Source organism: Muntiacus reevesi, chromosome 11 (genome assembly GCF_963930625.1).
Source record: "Muntiacus reevesi chromosome 11, mMunRee1.1, whole genome shotgun sequence".
NCBI lineage: Eukaryota > Metazoa > Chordata > Mammalia > Artiodactyla > Cervidae > Muntiacus > Muntiacus reevesi.
This window is the reverse complement of record NC_089259.1, coordinates 52,592,648-52,613,034: the sequence shown is the minus strand read 5'-3', so window position 1 is coordinate 52,613,034 and position 20,387 is coordinate 52,592,648.

Genomic DNA, 20,387 nt, shown 5'->3' with positions numbered 1-20,387 from the left:
GGCCTTAGGAAGCATCACTATAAAATACACAGATGACACCACCCTTATAGCAGAAAGTGAAGAAGAACTAAAGAGCCTCTTGATGAAAGTGAAAGAGGAGAGTGAAAAAGTTGGCTTAAAACTTAACATTCAGAAAACTAAGATTATGGCATCCGTTCACTTCATGTAACATGTAACATGTCCAGTTCTAACTGTTGCTTCTTGATCTGCATACAGATTTCCCAGGAGGCAGGTCAAGTGGTCTGATATTCCCATCTCTTGAAGAATTTTCACAGTTTGTTGTGATCCACACAGTCAAAGGCTTTGGCATAGATAATAAAGCTGATGCTTTTCTGGAACTCTCTTGATTTTCCAATGATCCATTGGATACTGGCAATTTGACCTCTGGTTCCTCTGCCTTTTCTAAATCCAGCTAGAACATCTGGAAGTTCACGTACTTTTGAAGACTGGCTTGGAGAATTATGAGCATTACTTTGCTAGCATGTGAGATGAGTGCAGTTGTGTGGTACTTTGAACATTCTTAGGCATTGCCTTTCTCTGGGATTGGAATGAAAACTGACCTTTTCCATTCCGGTGGCCACTGCTGAGTTTTCCAGAATCACACAGATAGTGACTGCAGCCATGAAATTAAAAGACTCTTGCTCCTTGGGAGAAAGCTATGACCACCCTAGACAGCATGTTAAAGAGCAGAGGCATTATTTTACCAACAAAAGTCTGTCTACTCAGAGGTATGGTTTTTCCAGTAGTCATGCATGGATGTCAGAGTTAGACTATAAAAAAAAGCTGAGTTCCAAAGAATTGATGATGCTTTTGAACTGTGGTGTTGGAGAAGACTCTTAAAAGTCCTTTGGACTGCAAGGAGATGCAACCAGTCAATCCTAAAGGAAATCAGTGCTGAATATTCATTGGAAAGACTGATGCTGAAACTGAAACTCCAATACTTTGGCCACCTGATGCGAAGAACTGACTCATTGGAAAAGACCCTGATGCTGGGAAAGATTGAAGGCAGGAGGAGAAGGAGATGATGGAGGATGAGATGGTTGGATGGCATCACAGACGTGATGGGCATGAGTTTGAATAAACTCCAGGAGTTTGTTATAAACAGGGAGGCCTGGCATGCTGCAGTCCTTGGGGTTGCAAAGAGTCAGACATGACTGAGTGAGTGAACTGAACTGGGTTTTTGTTTATATTCCTTTACAATTCAAATGCTCCTTATAAAGAAACTACTTCCTTTCTTTCTTTTGTGTCCTTTGTCACCAGTCTTTTTTCCATATCTAGTCATTTTGTCATTTTCATTCATTTAGGATCATTAAGTTTTTAACCTAAAACCCTCTATTTTAAAGCATTTCTCTAAAAGCTCATCCAAAAGAGCATGATGTTAAAGATTATGGCTGATACCAATTGTATATTTTCTCCTCTTGCCGTTTTTTAAGTTATACAGAAAAAAACAAAGAACAAAAAAAACTATTCTCAGGGTAAATGTCAAAATGAATTTTTTCATAAAATTCCAGACACTTAAAAAATAATATTTACCAGGAACATATATTGAGAAAAAATTTAGTGTTGTTACTAACCGTAAAACTTGACCACAGAATAACTGTTCACTGCATAATTTTCATTAATATTACAATTATTAGTAGAACCTCATGCCAGTTTGTTAAAATAGATTTCTCAATTTGAAAAGTTTATTTAGGATTGAATATAAGGTTACTTTTATTTAAAATTAATAATATAGACAAATCATTTATCACAGAAGTGATTATTTTATCTACACATAACCCCAAATCACCCTGATCTGTTCATTTCATTTGAGTTAATTGTACTTGAGATATAGACATAAGTGAAACATTAGCTTTATTTGAAAAGAACTTTGGAAGTTCAATGAATATGAATTGCAAGAACTCTAGTAACTGCAAAACACAGCCTGTCTTCCTTTAAGTCTTAGAGTAATGTCTACTCATTCTACCTTAATAGTGATAACACAATGGCACTGTGAAATATTTTCAAATTCAAAATAATACATTTTAGCTATTAATCCCCATATCAAAGTCATATTGAATAAGTCGCTCTTCTCATTCTAAGCATGTTGCAGAGTTATAGAGTGTTAAATTGCCATTGAGTTCCAATATCAATTCAGTAGTAGAATAGCAAATTGAATCCAGTGAACTCTATTTTGCCTACTGCTTATGAACTTTACTAATATATGTTTAGAAAATATACATGTATAGTATCATTTTATGAGAGCTTAGCAATTATGGAATAATAATTGACTGTCTTATGTTTGGAAATACTATAATAGATAGCTTTACTTTAATAGCAAAAGTGAACTAGCAAATTAAAAGAAATAGCCCTTCTTTAAGCATTCCCTTATTTCCTCTCAAATTACTCTTTGAGAGGAAAAAGGAAATGTTGGCATTAGCTTACATTCATCTCATAAAATAGTTTGTTTTCATTTATGGAAATGTAGAAAAATTCCTTCTTATAATGGTTTGCTATTATTTCACAACCTTGCAGTGGTTACAGTTGAGAAAGGATGAAAGATTATGCTTAATGTTAAATGAACTCCTATTATGTATCAGACACTTTTCATATGCCATCATAGCCAATGCTCATCACAGCCCCTTGAAGTAAGAACTAACTCATTCACTTTCCAGTGATGAAACAGAAGGATTACCATATTTCAGTGAATCGGAAACTAATCCCATGCATTTTACTATACATATCCTTTCATTGCCACGAGAAATAGAAAATGCTGCCAATATAATGAAGATTTGCCAGGAGACTGTTACTGATTCAAAAATGTTAACATGGTAGGATGAGTGGGAGGATAGAGTGTCTCCTAGCATGGTATTACAGGCTAAGGTACACATCAAAGGCACATAAGCAGGCCCGCAGAAGCCGAATTCCAGGGCTCTCTGGCGCCAAAGCCCTGCTTCTTCTGTTAAGCCTTGTGGCCTCAGCTATCTTCCACAAAACAGAATGCATTTGGCATTTCCCTTTATAAGAACTTTTTTCCTTGATGGCACCACCCAGTCTGCATAACCTTCATACAGAGGAAATCAAAGTGCATGGTAGTGTATTAATCAGAGAAATGGATTGTGCCTGCTTCATCCTGTCAATCACCTGATAAGGGAAAACAAATAGCAATGATTAAATCACAGGCTGCTCAAAGTCTTTGTGCTTTGAGTAAATACATTTGGCTTTCGTGAAAGTCCATTATGCACTGTTTGGCTTTGATTAGCAGGGGGCATTTCATAAAGCATGAAAGAAAGCCGCAGTTAGTGGAAGAAAGGAGAAACCTGTGACCATTTTCTCACTGTTCTGTTAAACAGCTGACTCACCCCAGTCAAAGAGAACAGCAAAGGCTCTGACAATTATGAATGTCCTTGGCAAAAGGATGAATTTATCTGCCTGTAGAGGAGATGTCGCTTGAAAAGGCAGTGTCTGCAGCAAACAGAACACCAGCAGAGCATGACTATAAAGAACAATCCGTGTTTGCTCTTACAGAGGAGAGTTCCACAATTGCAGCTTGATTGTAATCCTCACCTGGGAAATCTGAACTCACCACCTGTTTTCTTTGGATGCTCGTGTGACACACTCCAGTTGCTTTCTACAGAATTTAGAACATTCGTTTACTCCAGTGGATACTCTTGGAGTCTTACTAAATTTAATTCACTTCCATTAAGCAACTGACTCACTAGTTAGATTTATTGGAGCTATGCGGATCGCTCTGTTTTTATATTCACATTTATGATTTGAGATACAAGTGCCATATATATTGCTTCTAGTCCTTGATATGTTTTCATACAAAAGCTATTCTTGTTTGTATCTCATCTAAAGGGGCAAAACGCTTAACATAAGAGGTTGGTTGCTATGAAATCAGTTTTATTTTAAGAATATGGGAGGGCTTCCCTAGTAGTCCAGCGGTTAAGAATCCACCTTGCAATGCTTGGGACACCAGTTCAATCCATGGTCCAGGAAGCTAACACATCAGGCAGGGCGACTGAGCCTGTGTAGCACAACCACTGAGCCTGTGCTCTGGAGCCGGAAAGAAAACAAGAGAAGCGCAGCGAGAGAAGAGCCCAAGATGAGCACAAGAGAAACCATGGCGATGAGAAGCCCATGCACCACAGCTGGAGGATAGCCTCTGCTTGCTGCAATCAGAGAAACCCCCACACAGCAACGAAGACCCAGTGCTTCCAAAAATAGTTAAATATTAAAAAAGAAGCAGAAATTTAAAAGAATATTGGAGAAAAGCCATCTATGTTCAATTCCAAATATCTTATCATTTTTAATGTTCAATCATTCCAAAATGTACTGTAAAAATTAAAAGAATGTTGATAGGCATAACTATAAACCATAAGACTTATGGTCATCAATGGTGCTTTTTTTTTTTAATCTTATTTTAGCATTTAATCTCTACTTAAGTATCCTACTTAGATAAACTGTAATATCAATTGCATTGCAGTGCCAGTAAAGATAATAAAGATAAATAGATCTACCAGACTGTGAGCACTATTACTATTTAAGCAAAACAAGTTAGTCAATAAATAAATAAACAAACTTACATGCTTCCACAACAGGTGAAAATCTGTCAAAAGTCCCTGTGCCTTGTAAGGGTTTAGAGTAATATTCTGCAGCATTTATTAATATATAAAGCAGTCGGTTTCTAAATGCTCTTTTAAGATATTAAAATGCTTTTTTATGATATTAACTTACATTATCAAATTAAATGTTTAAAAGCAAATTTAAATGAGATTCTATTACTATATATTTGTAAAACGGACACAAAAGCAGCAACGAACCAAAAGTATAAATGCTCAACAAATATAAAATTATGTGTCAGTTTTTTCCTGAGTTTGATGCAATCAAGTGTAGCTAACCATTTTAATCTACCAGTGAATAAAAATTGATTGTGGCTAAGCAAGGTCTTTGTCACCTCACACTATTGGGGAATTTTAAGAGTAGTATAACTTTTTACCCAAACTTAAAAACAGTTCTCCTTTAGTTTTTGCTAAGTGAGAGTGCCATCTACTGGTGTTATTTGCCACAACAGTGTAATGCCTAAGAGCTGCAAACGTTGTTTACCTGCACATGTAATGGATGTGACCTCACGAAGCTATTCCTGGACATAGATTCTGTCACTTCAGCTAAGTAATAAACAAGAACCAACACTGTTATGAATTAATTCAGACTTTGAAACACTTTTATTTGTTATAAAGAATATGGATAATAAAGGAGATATGCTTTAACTAGACAAAATCATTTCAAGCCTTTTACTTAATGACTTAAATTATGCTATATAGCCATGATTTGAGTGCTTAATTAATCAACTCTGCACATTGGGTGCATTGAACCCTCTTCATGCTCAAAAATGTTGACAGATTCAACAAAACTCGGGGCATTTAAAATGAACAATAGGAAAAGTAGAAAATGGCTCCTGGCTTGAAGCTTGTAGCTTGAGCAACCATATATATATAACCATATATATATACATATATATATATCTATATAACCATATATAGAAAAGAAGCGGTTAGCCAGCAAAGTGCCTTAGGGAAGTTCAAATACATATTTAAGGTATGGGTATGAATAAAGGTATATCCATGAAGTCGGAAGGAATTTGACAGAAGGTTCAAATTTGAGAATGAAGAATAAAAAATGGGGGAGCAGCTTGAATATGGATGGGAAAAAGAAACAGTACAGGACAAAGATGAGATTTTCTGTTCTGTCTTTGCACAGCAACCTCAAATGTGGCCTTAATTTTGAGTAATACATCCTTAGTTGTTCTAACACTGTAGGAAGCTTCACAGTGAGATGTGGAATCCATAGCAAGCTGGGAAACTTTGTATTCAACATGATAAAATGTCGATAAACTTTCTTGACATGATAAAATGTCTGGTTTTGTCAGTGGCAGCATCATAGGGCAGCTCCCACCAAGCCCAACCTGCTAAACTACCCCCAATACAACACTTTCCATTAGAAAAAACAGAAGCGAGATTGTTGACTGTGCAATCATAATTTTGGCAAGCTTATAAAACTCTGTTACCTTTTGCTCCATATTAATATTGATGCTTTGGGATGTAAATTATACTAGAATGTCTGTTAAAGAATGAAGTACATTATCATTTACTCCAATCTGTGCAAACCTCTCAAGGTTTTAAAACATTTTTTAATTTATATTTTAATTGCAGGAAAATTGCTTTACACTGTTGTATTGGTTTCTGCCTTAGAACAATGTGAATCAGTCATAATTACATATATATATGTCTGTGTATATATATCCCCTCCCTCTTGAGTCTGCCCCTTATTTTTGAGCTGGATGTTGGTTTTCCTAGGAGTTTCCTAGGATGCCCCTAAGGGGAGTGAGCAGCAGGCATCTGTGTAATTATATTAATAGTTTACCCATCCCCACATCTGTGAAATCAGAGTGGAACTACTTCGATACATGTGTACTTGTGAGTGTACATGTATAATTGTGCACACATACATATATAGATACACACATGTAAAGTTGGATTTATGCATACATATTTTCTTTGAGCAAGTGCTCTTGCTGCTAAAAATCTCTGAAAGTTTATCATTTTAAACACTGAGAATAGAACAAAACCAGGATTTGAATAGAAAGAAACAGAAAATGTTGGGAAAAAATAGCTTGATAAGAAATAAAGCAAAGGAAAAATAGAGGATGAGCCTGAGATTTTCCTGTTTGGGCTTTGCACAGCAGTACTTTAAACTCTTCAGTGGTTCAATTTATGTTGACTTTGGTGGGGACTTGGTCCAGGATCCTTACTTGGCCCACCCAGGATGCAATGATCTATCTCTGTAACAGTGCATTTTATCATAGTTCTCCCACTTGTATAACATGATACTGTATATTAACCTCTAATATTATTACAAATTGTGTGTGTCTGAAAATTTTGTATGTCTAAAAAAAAATCAGTAAGTTTTGCTTGGAAAGGACTGAGGTCTTATTTCATTTGAGTTATTTATAATGCCAAACATAATGTGATGCTAATAGTTTGTGGCAAATATAAATAACAACTGCAGTTTCTCTCTTTTTCTTTCCCTCTCTCAAACACTCACATGCACACACACATTAATTCTTTAATATCATAGAAACATGGAAAAATGCATTAACAGGCATTATTCAAAATAAGAAATGTCACAGCAGACAAGATCTGTGAAGGGATGGTTGCTCACCTCGTAAGACATCAGAGTATTTCAAATGACAACTATAAAACATCACTCTGAAATTGTTAGAGGAACAGAAATTAGACAAGTTATGAGAGGGATATGCCCTTGATAGGGCTCACGTGCTCAGCTGACAGGAGTGAACACTATTGAAACCAAATTGCAGTATTAGCTGGCAATACATAGCAAAATTAAATACCACTTATGCCTACTCTGGGGGCTTCCCTGGTGGCTTAGATGGTAAAGAGTCTGCCTGCAGTGCAGGAGACCAGGTTTTGATCCCTGGGTTGGGAAGATCCCCTGGAGAAGGAAATGGCAACCCACTCCAGTATTCTTGCCTGGAAAATCCCATGGATGGAGGAACCTGGCAAGCTAGAGTCCATGAGGCACAAAGAGTCAAACATGACTGAGAGACTTCACTTTCTTTCTTTTTCTTTTTATGCCTACTCTATGCCTGTGCGGTTCTTTTCCCAGGTTGTATATCCTAAAGCAATGATCAACATGCCCCTTTGGGGAAATTATATAAGGATAGTCAGTGCAAACTTGTTTTGGTGGTAGGAGTTGAAGCAGCCTAAGTATATTCCAGAGGGAATGAGAATGTAGAAAGTGGTGGATGGTTACCATGGCATACCCAGAAGGAGGTATATATCCACATGGTGATACATAATTGAAAGAGGATGTAATCTACAAAATAACAGCATTATGCATATTTAAAATACATATACAAAACAATACATTTCTAATGAATATATGCAAACAAAAAGATTTTCAAACCCACTCTGGTATTCTTGCCTGGAAAATTCCATGGACAGAGGAGCCTGACAGACTACAGTTCATGGGGGTGCAAAAAGTCTCAGACACAACTGAGCAACTAACACTTTTACTTTTAGTTCTGAAGTGAGTCTCTTGTATGCAGCATATATACGGGTCACAGACAAATAAAAATTAAGAGACTTGCATGAATGGCAATAATGTATGTGCTTGAGGGGTGTGATAAACTCAGGTCTATGTATCTGATACCTAACTAGCAAAAGAAGAAAGACTGGAATAGTAGCCTTCAGTCAGACACACAAAATAAAACAAGAACAAGCATAAAACCCTAGCATAGATTGTTTCTTGTGCTGGTTGTGGTTGCTCTGTACCCTATTAGAATGAGAAATTGAGTCTTACATGTCCTGATGACTTTCATTATAAATTGACCTTTTCTGTTCACCTCTAAAGACATATCTTTTCTAATGCCAAATTTCTTTTCAGTTCAATGCTCTATCTGCTGTTTCACTTCCTACCACAGGAAGGAGCAGTTTGAAAAAAAAAAGAAAGAAACAAGTCCCCTTACACCAGAAAGAGTGACAAAGCAGCTGTGGCTGAATGAGGCCACATCAAGTTCAGGAACTCAGAGTCAGTCTTCTGTTTCCTACAGTTTGCCCATATATCAGGAGCATAAAGAAAATATTTTATTTGCTCTTACATTATTTTTTTGTAATTTTACCCAGGGAAAAAAGTGTTAAGCAGAGAAGTATTTCAACTTCAGTTGAAAGATATTTCTTAAGTATACTACCAGCAGAGGAAATAAATAGGGAGACAAAAATATAGTACTGTTGTCTCTGTCTCTGTAACTGGAAAACTACATATTTATAGGCATAGAGGCCCAAGTCTTCATCTTTACTCCCTCATCATTTTAATTGAGGCTAACAATCAGGGCTTCCCAGTTCAGTGGTAGATAATCTGTCTGCCATTGCAGGAGATGTGGGTTTGATCCCTGGGTCGGGAAGATCCCCTGGAGAAGAAAATGGCAACCCATTCCTGTATTTTTGCCTGGAGAATCCCATGGAAGGAGGAACCTGGCGGACTAGAGTCCAAGGGATCACAAAGAGTCAGACATGACTTAGCAACTGAACAACAACAAATCCAAAGCAGGACCCTAATTCTCTTCAATTCCCTGGAAGCTGAAGGAGATGAGGGAGATGCAGAAGAAAAGCAGGAAACTAGCAGTTTGATTCATAAGGTTTAAGGAGAGAAGCCATCTGCATAGCAAAAACAGTGCAAGGTGAAGCTGCAAATGCTGATGCAGAAACTTCAGGAGTTCAGTTCAGTTCAGTTCCTTAGTCATGTCTGACCCTTTGCAACCCATGGAGCGCAGCACACCAGGCCTCCCTGTCCATCACCAACTCCCAAGCTTACTCAAACTCTTGTCCATTTAGTCGGTGATGTCATTCAACCGTCTCATCCTCTGTCATCCCCTTTTCCTCCTGCCTTCAATCATTCCCAGCATCAGGGTCTTTTCAAATGAGTCAGTTCTTCCCATCAGGTGGCCAAAGTATTGGAGTTTCAGCTTTAGAATCAGTCCTTCCAAAGAATATTCAAGACTGATTTCCTTTAGGATGGACTGGTTGGAACTCCCTGCAGTCCAAGGGACTCTCAAGAGTCTTTTCCAACACCACCGTTCAAAGGCAACTATTCTTTCACTCTCAGCTTTCTTTATGATCCAACTCTCACATCCATACATGACTACTGGAAAAACCAAAGCTTTAACAAGACGGACCTTTGTTGACAAAATAATGTCTCTACTTGTTAATATGCTGTCTAGGTTGGTCATAACTTTTCTTCCAAGGTGCAAGCATCTTTAAATTTCATGCCTGCAGTTACCATCTGCAGTGATTTTGGAGCCCCCCCCCCCAAAAATAAAGTCTCACTGTTTCCATTATTTCCCTATCTATTTGCCACGAAGTGGTGGGACCAGATACCATGATTTTAGTATTCTGAATGTTGAATTTTAAGCCAACTTTTTCACTCTCCTCTTTCACTTTCAGTATGAAAAGCTAAAAAGATAGGACACTGAAAGATGAAATCCCCATGTCGGTAGGTGACCAATATGATATGGGAGATCAGTGGAGAAATAACTCCAGAAAGAATGAAGAGATGGAGCAAAAGCCAAAACAACATCCAGTTGTGGATGTGACAGGTGAAAGAAGTAAAGTCTGATGCTGTAAAGAGCAATATTGAATAGGAACCTGGAATGTTAGGTCCATCAATCAAGGCAAATTGGAAGTGGTCAAACAGGAGACAGCAAGGGTGAGCATCAACATTTTAGGAATCAGTGAACTAAAATGGACTGATATTGGTGAATTTAACTCAGATGACCATTATATCTACTACTGTGGGCAAGAATCCCTTAGAAGAAATGGAATAGCCATCATAGTCAACAAAAGAGTCTGAAATGCAGTACTTGGATGCAGTCTCAAAAATGACAGAATGATCTCTCATCACAGTAATCCAAGACTATGCCCTGATCAATAATGCTGAAAAGCTGAAGTTGAACAGTTCTATGAAGACCTACAAGACCTTCTAGAACTCAAACCCAAAAAAGGTGTCCTTTTCATCATAGGGGACTGGAATGCAAAAGTAGGAAGTCAAGAAATACCTGAGTAAGAGAGCAAATTTGGCCTTGGAATACAGAATTAAACAGGGCAAAGGCTAATAGAGTTTTGCCCAAAGAATGAACTGGTCATAGAGAACACCATCTTCTAACAACACAGGAGAAGACTCTACACAGGGATGTCAGCAGATGGTCAATATCAAAATAAGATTGATTATGTTCTTTTCAGCCGAAGATGGAGAAGCTCTATACAGTCAGCAAAAACACGACCAAGATCTGACTGTGTCTCAGATCATGAATTCCTTATTGCAAAATTCAGGCTTAAATTGAAGAAAGTAGGGAAAACCATTAGACCATTCATGTATGACCTAAATCAAATCCCTAATGATTATACAGTGGAAGTGAGAAATAGGTTCAAGGGATTAGATCTGATAGACAGAGTGCCTGAGAATTAGGGAAGGAGTTTTGTGACATTATACAGGAGGCAGTGATCAAGATTATCCCCAAGAAAAAGAAATACAAAAAGCAAAATGGTTGTTTGAGGAGGCCTACAAACAGCTATGAAAAGAAGAGATGTGAAAGGCTAAAGAGAAAAATAAAGATATACCCATTTGAATGCAGAGTACTAAAGAATAGCAAGGAGACATAAGAAAGCCTTCCTCAGTGATCAGTGCAGAGAAATAGAGGAAAACAATAGAATGGAAAAGACTAGAGATCTCTTTAAGAAAATTAGAGATACAAGGGAACTATTCATGCAAAGATAGGCACAATAAAGGACAGAAATGGTATGACCTAACTAAAGCAGAAGATAAGAGGTGGTAAGAATACACAGAAGAACTATACAAAAAAGATCTTCATGATTCATATAATCACAATGGTATGATCACTCACCTAGAGCCAGACATCCTGGAATGTGAAATCAAGTGGGCCTTAGGAAATATCACTATGAACAAAGCTAGTGGAGGTGATGGAATTTCAGTTGAGCTATTTCAAATCCTGAAAGATGATGCTGTGAAAGTGCTGCACTCAATATGCCAGCTAATCTGGAAAACTCAGCAGTGGCCACAGGAATGGAAAAGCTCAGTTTTTTTTCCATTCCAAAGAAAGGCAATGACAAAGAATGCTCAAACTACCACACAGTTGCACTCATCTCACATGCCAACAAAGTAATGCTCATAATTCTCCAAGCCAGGCTTCAACAGTATGTAAATCATGATCTTCCCGATGTTCAAGCTGGATTTAGAAAAGGCAGAGGAAATGAGATCAAATTGCTAACATCCACTGGATCATCAAAAAAGCAACAGAGTTCCAGAGATATATCTACTTCTGCTGTATTAACTATGCCAAAGTCTTTTACTGTGTGGAGCACAGCAAACTGTGGAAAATTCTTCAAGAGATATGAATACCAGACCACCTGACCTGCCTCCTGAGAAGTCTGTATGCTGGTCAAGAAGCAACGGTTAGTACTGGACATAACACAACAGACATGGTTCCAAATCAGGAAAGGAGTATGTCACGTCTGTATATTGTCACCCTGCTTATTTAACTTATATGCAGAGTACATCATGCAAAATGCTAGACTGGATGAAGCACAAGCTGGAATCAAGATTGCCTGGGAAAATATCAATAACCTCAAATATGCAGATAATACCACCCTTACGGCAGAAAGTGAAGAAGAACTAACGAACCTCTTGATGAAAGTGAAAGAGGAGAGTGAAAAAAAGCCAACTTAAAACTCAACTACAGAAAACTAAGATCATGGCATCTGGTCCCATCACTTCATGGCAAATAGATGGGGAAAAAATGGGAACAGTGACAGACTTTATTTATTTGGGTTCTAAAGTCACTGCAAATGGTGACTGCAGCCATGAAATTAAAGAAACTTGCACCTTGGAAGGAAAGTTATGACCAACCTAGACAGCATATTAAAAAGCAGAAACATTACTTTGCCAGCAAAGGTCCATCTAGTGAAGGCTATGGTTTTTCCAGTAGTCATGTATGGATGTGAGAGTTGGACTATAAAGAAAGCTGAGCACCGAATAATTGAGGCTTTTGAACGGTGGTGTTGGAAAAGACTCTTGAGAGTCCCTTGGACTGCAAGGAGAGCCAACCAGTCCATCCTAAAGGAGATCAGTCCTGTATATTCATTGGAAGGACTGATGATGAAGCTGAAACTCCAATACTTTGGCCACCTGATTGGAAGAACTGACTTATTTGAAAAGGCCCTGATGCTGGGAATGATTGAAGGTGGGAGGTAAAGAGGGTGACAGAGGATGAGATGCTTGGATGGCATCACCAACTCGACGGGCATGAGGCTGAGTAAACTCCAGGAGTTGGTGATAGTCATGGAGGCTTGGCGTGCTGCAGTCCATGGGGTCGCAAAGAGTCATACATGACTGAGTGATTGGACTGAACTGAACTGATGTTTGTATACATACATTCATTTTATATATTTTTGTATATTTATGTGATCGTTTTATCTATACGTGATAGAATTACTCAATGTTCTCTCTGAATTTTGCTTGTCTTAATTATATTGTTTGATATAAAAGCAGTATATAATAGTAAATTTTAGACAGCATTTGAAATAAAAAAATTTGATGATAGGTTTATTTTCTTGTATAGTACATGATTTTCTCTACCAAAAACATCTGTCTTTGATATTATTTGCTTTTTTAAATGCTGTTAGCTCACTTTAATATGCAGAATTTGTAAAAATTGTTGAAACCATAAAGTTACAGTATAAAAAGCAAATCTTCTTATAAAATAGCATTAATACAGGAAAGGAAATTAATCAGTTTGAAGGAGATGAAAAATATTAATCTTAATAATGTATTTTTAAGTATTATGGTAATTTAGGAATAAACAGATTAATTATAATCTTGGTCACAAAAAATACATTTTATCATTGTAATTGGCTAAGCATAATCTGGGATTTTTCAGTACTTTAAAAATGTCCATTAAACTCCAGAACATAAGCAGAAAGATGCAAACATAGAGTAATTCTTAGGAAAATAAGTCATTAGAAAGCTTGGTCAGATGAAGCAAAGAAATCTAGCTTTCAAATGTTTCCTTTCCCTTGAGCTTATCTCTTAAAAATAAGGGTACATTTTTAACAATATGCCACAGATTAATAAAATGTATTTTATTTTGCACAAATCCTAATCCTGAGAGAACCAAGATGGTAAAGTGTGGATTAAATGTTATTTTGCTTTCTTAAATCCTGTATTAATCACATTGTCTAAAATTAGAGAGAGACTATTATTGGTAAGAAGTTTAAATATGCATCAAAATTATTTTATGCCTTTAAATTGGACAAGATCAAGTGTCATGTTTATTTAAACATTGAATAAGCTGTAATAATTACAAACTGCATGCTAAAAGCTTTGGATTGCATTCAAGCCAAGAATGACTTTGCCTGTTCATAGGATGACAGTTGGCTTTTACTTTTAAACAATCACTCAACCAAGTTTCACATGTGAATGAATTAACAAAGCAAAGATAGTCCAAAGTTTTATAAGTCTACACATAAATGGGGAAATTTACATGAAAAGAATTAAGGCAATTGGAAATGTTATTATTTAAAAGGTCTAAACCAATAATAGAATGTAGATAATCTGAGTTGACAGCATCCAGTTAAAAACAGAATCATCCAAAATAGAATACATTGTTACAGGTATAAAGAATGTTGGATTTTATAAGAAAAATTCATAAAAATATGAGCACATTGATTTAAAAATGATTTTTTCATTTTATTTCTCCAGAGGGTAGAAAATTGGAACACAGACTCTCCCAAGTCACTTGGGAAAACCTCGTGTAGTCATTACACTAATGTCTCAAAGTTTCCCCAGCCCTGTGAAATAATAGACAAAAGATTCAGAATAGAATAGCACATTTCTTGCATTGGAAGTTATCATCCCTAATCATTATATTCTAAGCTTGTTTCTTTTTTGCTTTGTCTTGAAAAATAAGTAAAAACCCATACTATCTTATTCCCTAGTCTATTTTATTCTACCTTTTACCCTATTCTGCCCCTCAATTTTGTGAGACCAGTTTCTTTAATTCTCCTTCAAAGATTATTGCTTTCCAAAGTGTTCATTTTGAAGTTATAGAGTGAGACAAGTTGATGAGTCATAATATTTTGAATTTTATCTGTGGTGTTCAATTTTGATACTCCATCATTTCCCTTCCAGGAAAAAACTGATACCCTAATTCACCCTGACTCTTAGCAATCAGTCTAAATCCCAAGGAAGAATTCAGCCCCAGCTTTCTCAAGGTAAGAAAAGAATTACATTATCTACTTGGACTCTACAATTGTGATGACTGAAAAACCTATCTAGATACTTGATATATTGACTCAGAGTTGATTGGATATATGAATGTGATAAGACATATTGTGTTTTCATTGTGCTGTTTCATATTTGCTGTGCAGTGCTTAGTAGCTCAATTTGAAGCCAAAAAATTTCTGAAAAATGCTAATGAAGTAGAAGAAAGTCTTATTACCAGTTCTTGCCCATCATGCTTAATATTTGTGTGAAAAAGTGTTTTAAAACTGTTATGCTATATCTTTGGTAAAGACTAAAGTGCTACATTTACAAACAAGGAGGTGAATGTTAATCCTATTCTAATACTCAAAGTTTATTTTTTTTTAATTGTTAAGGACTATTTTAAAAGCAATGTTGGAAACCTTGGGTGCTGAAGGAAATGGAATTGATACAGCAGCATGGCTCAAATATTAATGTTAGACTCAATGTCTCATGCGTCTTTTGGTTAATAAGAATATAAAAATTATTCAAGCAATTCAAATTCTTCTTCTGAGTTAATTCATTTACTCCTTTGCTGTGTAAACTCTTTAACAGTCCTAAGGTTCCATTTATTTGGTCTATCAATCTTAATTGTGATCTGAGGAGTTGTTTCATAACTGAGAATTTTTGTTTAATGATATGTAATTTGGATAAAGGTGTCATTTTCTTTTGCTTCATGGTTGATGGGATTTTCACTAATGAAATTGGATTCTCATTTTCTGGGGTTTTTTTGTATAGTCGTGGTTTATGGATTTTTTCCTATTTTCTCTTATTTTGTAATGTGTTATTTTTATTAACTGGCATTAATATTTATATGCAGATGAGGTGAGGGCTACCAAGTTTCATCCTTATTCCTGATAGATTGCCACTCATCGTATAACTACTGAAACTATTATAATAGAATGTTTCATGAAATATGTTTCCAAATCTCTTTCATCTAAAACTTTTTTTTAACTAGTGGGAAACTCTTACTTTATAAGCTTCAAAAAAACAAATAGTATGTTATGCAAATAAAATGTTCTCTATGTAATACTTAATGTTAAATGTATATCTAGAAATGAAATGATAGAGTACCATTTTTTATACCTTAGAATATAATATTTAATAATTGTCTAGATAAAAAGCCTAAACACTAGTCTGTAATTATTTTTACCAACACATCTCTTATATTTATATCTAAACAGGACATCTAAATTGGATTATAAATAATCCAACAAATAATATATAAACTTCCTTAGTTTTTTCAAAATAACATTAAAATTTCAAATTAGTCATAGTATTTTACCTCTCTAACATGTGCCTAATAACTTATGTAGCAAAGAATGAATTTGAGTCAGTATCAACTTATTCATTCATGTTTAAGTGTTTTATTTTTCACATACTGTATTCCAGACTTGGTGTGGGCAGTAGAGATGACTAAATTGTAAAACTTGCTAAATGAGTTTGTATTTTTCTCCTATAGGCTTCTAGTCATCCAATAAATTAAATGTAATCTGTATTTTATAATAGAATTAAAATGCATTATAGCAATATAGGAAAGAGTGCAGGATCAAGAAGATATGGGCTCTGTAAGCAACTCAAAAGAACTTGAGTCACATTTCTTGGAGGTTAAGTCAAGGCTAAACATGACTCTCTGAAAACTCTATTGATGCCTAGATTAATGGCATAGTACTAGCAAGCCTCTAGTGTTCATGCATTCTTTCAACCATCCATGCATTTATTTAAGAAAAATAAATATGTGGCAGGAAAATTCCTAGAAGCTGACAATGAAAAGGCATAACTTCCTATCACCCCCCCCCACCCCCGCCGGCTCATTGGCAACCTAATCTATTAATAGCATCATAGTGTGGTAAAAGTTATGAGAGATGAATGCATAGGACAATTGCTGACAAGGTCTAGCACATATCTGAGCAGGTGTAGCTAAGCTAAGACCTTCACTAATTCATAACAGAAAAATAGGAACTAATCCAAGCAGGTGCAGAGGTGGCAAGAGCATGTATGACATTCCCACAGAAGGGAAGAAGTTTGGAAGACAGAAGTGTTAAGAAATATGGCCAGTTCAGGAAAGTAAAATTATCTTGGCACGCTTTCAGGGTAGGGCGCATAAGATTGAGCAGATCATAATGCCGCCTTCAAAGATGCTTCACTCTACTTACTTTAAGGTCAGCCACCAGGGCTTTCTGCTCCACCTTACCTGAGTTTACCCCAGGAGGCTCTTCTGCCATCCCCTGCAGCTGCTTCCTGTTTGGAGTCACCCTCTGCCTATGTCCCAAAATTTCCCTGACTTTGTCACTCAGAGTGCCTAGTTAGGTTATCAGTGTATTCCCTCTCAATAACAAAGTGTGCAGAGAACTTAGAAAACGATGACCTTAATTGGTTACAGTTCTGTTAAATCATAACACTAGATCAATAAATCTCTTCCTGAAATATCTATGCCCCTCTGAAGATACTGATTCATTTATCCTTCTCAAACCCAAACCAAAAAGGTCATCTTTTTTTTTCTTTTTAAGTACAAGACAAATCAAAGTATTCAATTGTGGCATTTTCAATGTTACCTCCATATATCAACTGTCTTTCCAAAATTATTTAACTCCTTTATATGACTATTAGAGGTGAATTTCAGGCTAGTCAAAATGATAATATGCTTATCATTATTATGTCTCCTTTAATCTGCACTGAAAACTAGTGGAAGATAATATATTTAATGAATAAAGAAACTGAGGCTCCAAAAGGACAAGTGACTTTAATGATGCCCAGCAAATTAATTTATAAAGACAAAAATGAACCCCAGTTCTCACTGATGATAAACACAATTTCTTTTTACTATTATTACATCTTTACTCTTTTTCCAAAAATTATACTGCAAAGATTGTCTTGCAAATAAGAATTATGATTCTTTCTTTATTTGATCATTCTTTTCCTAACAATATCTATTTATTCCTCTTCTAAATTTGATCTGAAAATCAGAAAAACATTTTGACAGCTAATTATTTTAAACTCCTGGCAGAAAAGTTTTTAGGAGCCACGATTCTGGCAAACTTGGTGAGTTAAAAATAAAAGGACTTTTGTTTTTGTCTTCAATCACTTCAACTATGCTTTTCTGAACATTTGATTTTCTTTGTTTAAAAGTGCACTAGACATGTTCTCCCTACCTCTCCACCTCTGAACCCACACTGATATCTTCTCAAGCTGACCTGCAAAGACTAGCTAGTGAAATCTCATAACATCTGTCTGGTTTCCAGTCTGTCTATATATTGGGAAGCTGAGTGGGAGTTCAGATGTAGAAGAAAGAGAAAAACATCAATGCATTTATTCTCCAGCATACACTTGACTTAAGGGTACAGCTGCTCTTAAAGTAGCCTCTCCATAGATTCTCCTTTGAGTAACAGCTCCCTCTCTCCACCTTTCAGGTTTGAGGTAGTAACAGTCCTCTCATTAACCAGACTACTGCAATATCCCTGTGTCTTTTTTTTTTTTTTCTTTCATCTGGGCACACGCTTGTTAATTGTCAGTTTATTAAATTCTCCAAAAATGATGCTAAATTGAATGTATCATCGTTTTTCTCTTAGGGACCTGCCTGATAAAAAATAACATGGCAGATCATCTCACAAGTTTCTAACTGGTTTCATAGGTTAAAGTCATCTCTGTTGCTCAGTTTAACTCCAGATCTGTTATCCTTAGGCATGTTAGGTGGCGAAGAGAGGAAAAGAAAAGCACAGGTACTCTTGTCCAGTGGTGTCACAGTTTATTCTTGGTTGATTTTGTTTCCCTGCTTAATACTGTCAGGTGGGTGCACTTCTTTCTGTGGTTTGGTCTCATCATAGCATAGATTTGAAACGACGGACCACTGTTACAGCTTGGTTACGGTTCAAGATTTTGTTAACCAAACAGCAGTTAGTACACCCTCAAGAGGTGAGGGTGGCCGACCTCAAAGGAGTGGCATCAACCCATCTTGATTTCTCTGTTTTTATACTTTTGATCTCCTCACTCTAGAGCCTGCCCCATGCAAAATAGGGCTCACAGCCACTGCCAATCCAGAAGGGTGCATGTTTTTCCCCACGGAAGGCTCCCACTCTGGTCCTGGGATTTTTCCTTTGTCTTCTTTTTCTCAGGCTTTCCCCTTTCTTTGTCTGCCTCTTAGCTGCTGCTTTTTAACCATTATTTTGGACTCTTTATTCTAATTACCTAACAATACTGACTGGCAGCTGAATAGCAACAGATGCCAACTATATGTTGGCCTTCTGACAGTACAAAGTTGTGAAGTAGAGCTCTAACCTGGGTGCACCTCTAACAACTCATATCAACTCGCTGACTGGTCACTGCAGACCTTCTCACTGTTGTTGGAATCTTCTTGCCCAGCAGGTTTCTCAATCTCTAAAATGTTCAGCTGAAGCTCTCCCTACACCCACCCTTGCTACATATGTGGAGAGAAAAGCTCAAGTCCTGTTTTCATGGCTTAAGAGCAATGATCGGAGAAGGCAATGGCAACCCACTCCAGTATTCTTACCTGGAATATCCCATGGATGGAGGAGCCTGGTAGGCTGCAGTCCATGGGGTTGCTAAGTCAGACACAACTAAGCGACTTCACCTTCACTTTTCACTTTCATGCATTGGAGAAGGAAATGGCAACCCACTCCAGTGTTCTTGCCTGGAAATCCCAGGGATGGGGGAGCCTGGTGGGCTGCCGTCTATGGGGTCGTACAGAGTCAGAAACGACTGAAGCAACTTAGCAGCAGCAGCGGCAAGAGCAATGACTCCCTTTCTTGCCTCAGGCTTTTGTGTAAAAAGCCTGGAAAGGCAGGTAAGCTCACTAGTTAGTATAACTTCAATAAATACTGAATCGGATGTTCTTCTAGATAATTTTCAGGGTTTTCTTTGTGGGGGTGGTGGTTGTGGGATGTTTAAAGTCATTTTATTTCCACATGGATCATACTATTCTTGATATAATATAATAGAAAAAGTGTCCCATATCATGTGGTTATATGTACAAAAGCAGCATCTCAAGTAGTATTTGTTAGATAAAAGATACATAAACTTCTTTCTAATAATGAGGCATGTATAAATGATATATGATATAGCCCATTTAGTGTGGTGATAAATCAATCAAATGAACGAGAACACTGTTTTATAGCAGTGAGAAATGGAGTATCCCTGCCATATACATAAACAAGGATGTCACAGCCATCAGTGATTCTAGCCCTCCAAATGAGAATTTCTGAGCCTTAAGGGTGCCCAGGAAGAAGAACAATACATGCTATCTGGCAGCCATCAGGCTGCAGCTACTCCATACTGTGAGCACTGAGGTACTCAGGATATATATATATTAAGAAAAAAGAAAAAAAAAAAAATGGATACGGGCTCCAGGTGGCTGGGATACATATTGAAAGGAATGACTCTAGTGAGCCCAGACTCTTGCATCGTCTCATACATAGACAAGCACTAAATTTCTTGAGATATTTGGTTTTCTTTAGTTCATAAAGATACTTTTGATGTTCAGACTACCTGCCTTTGTT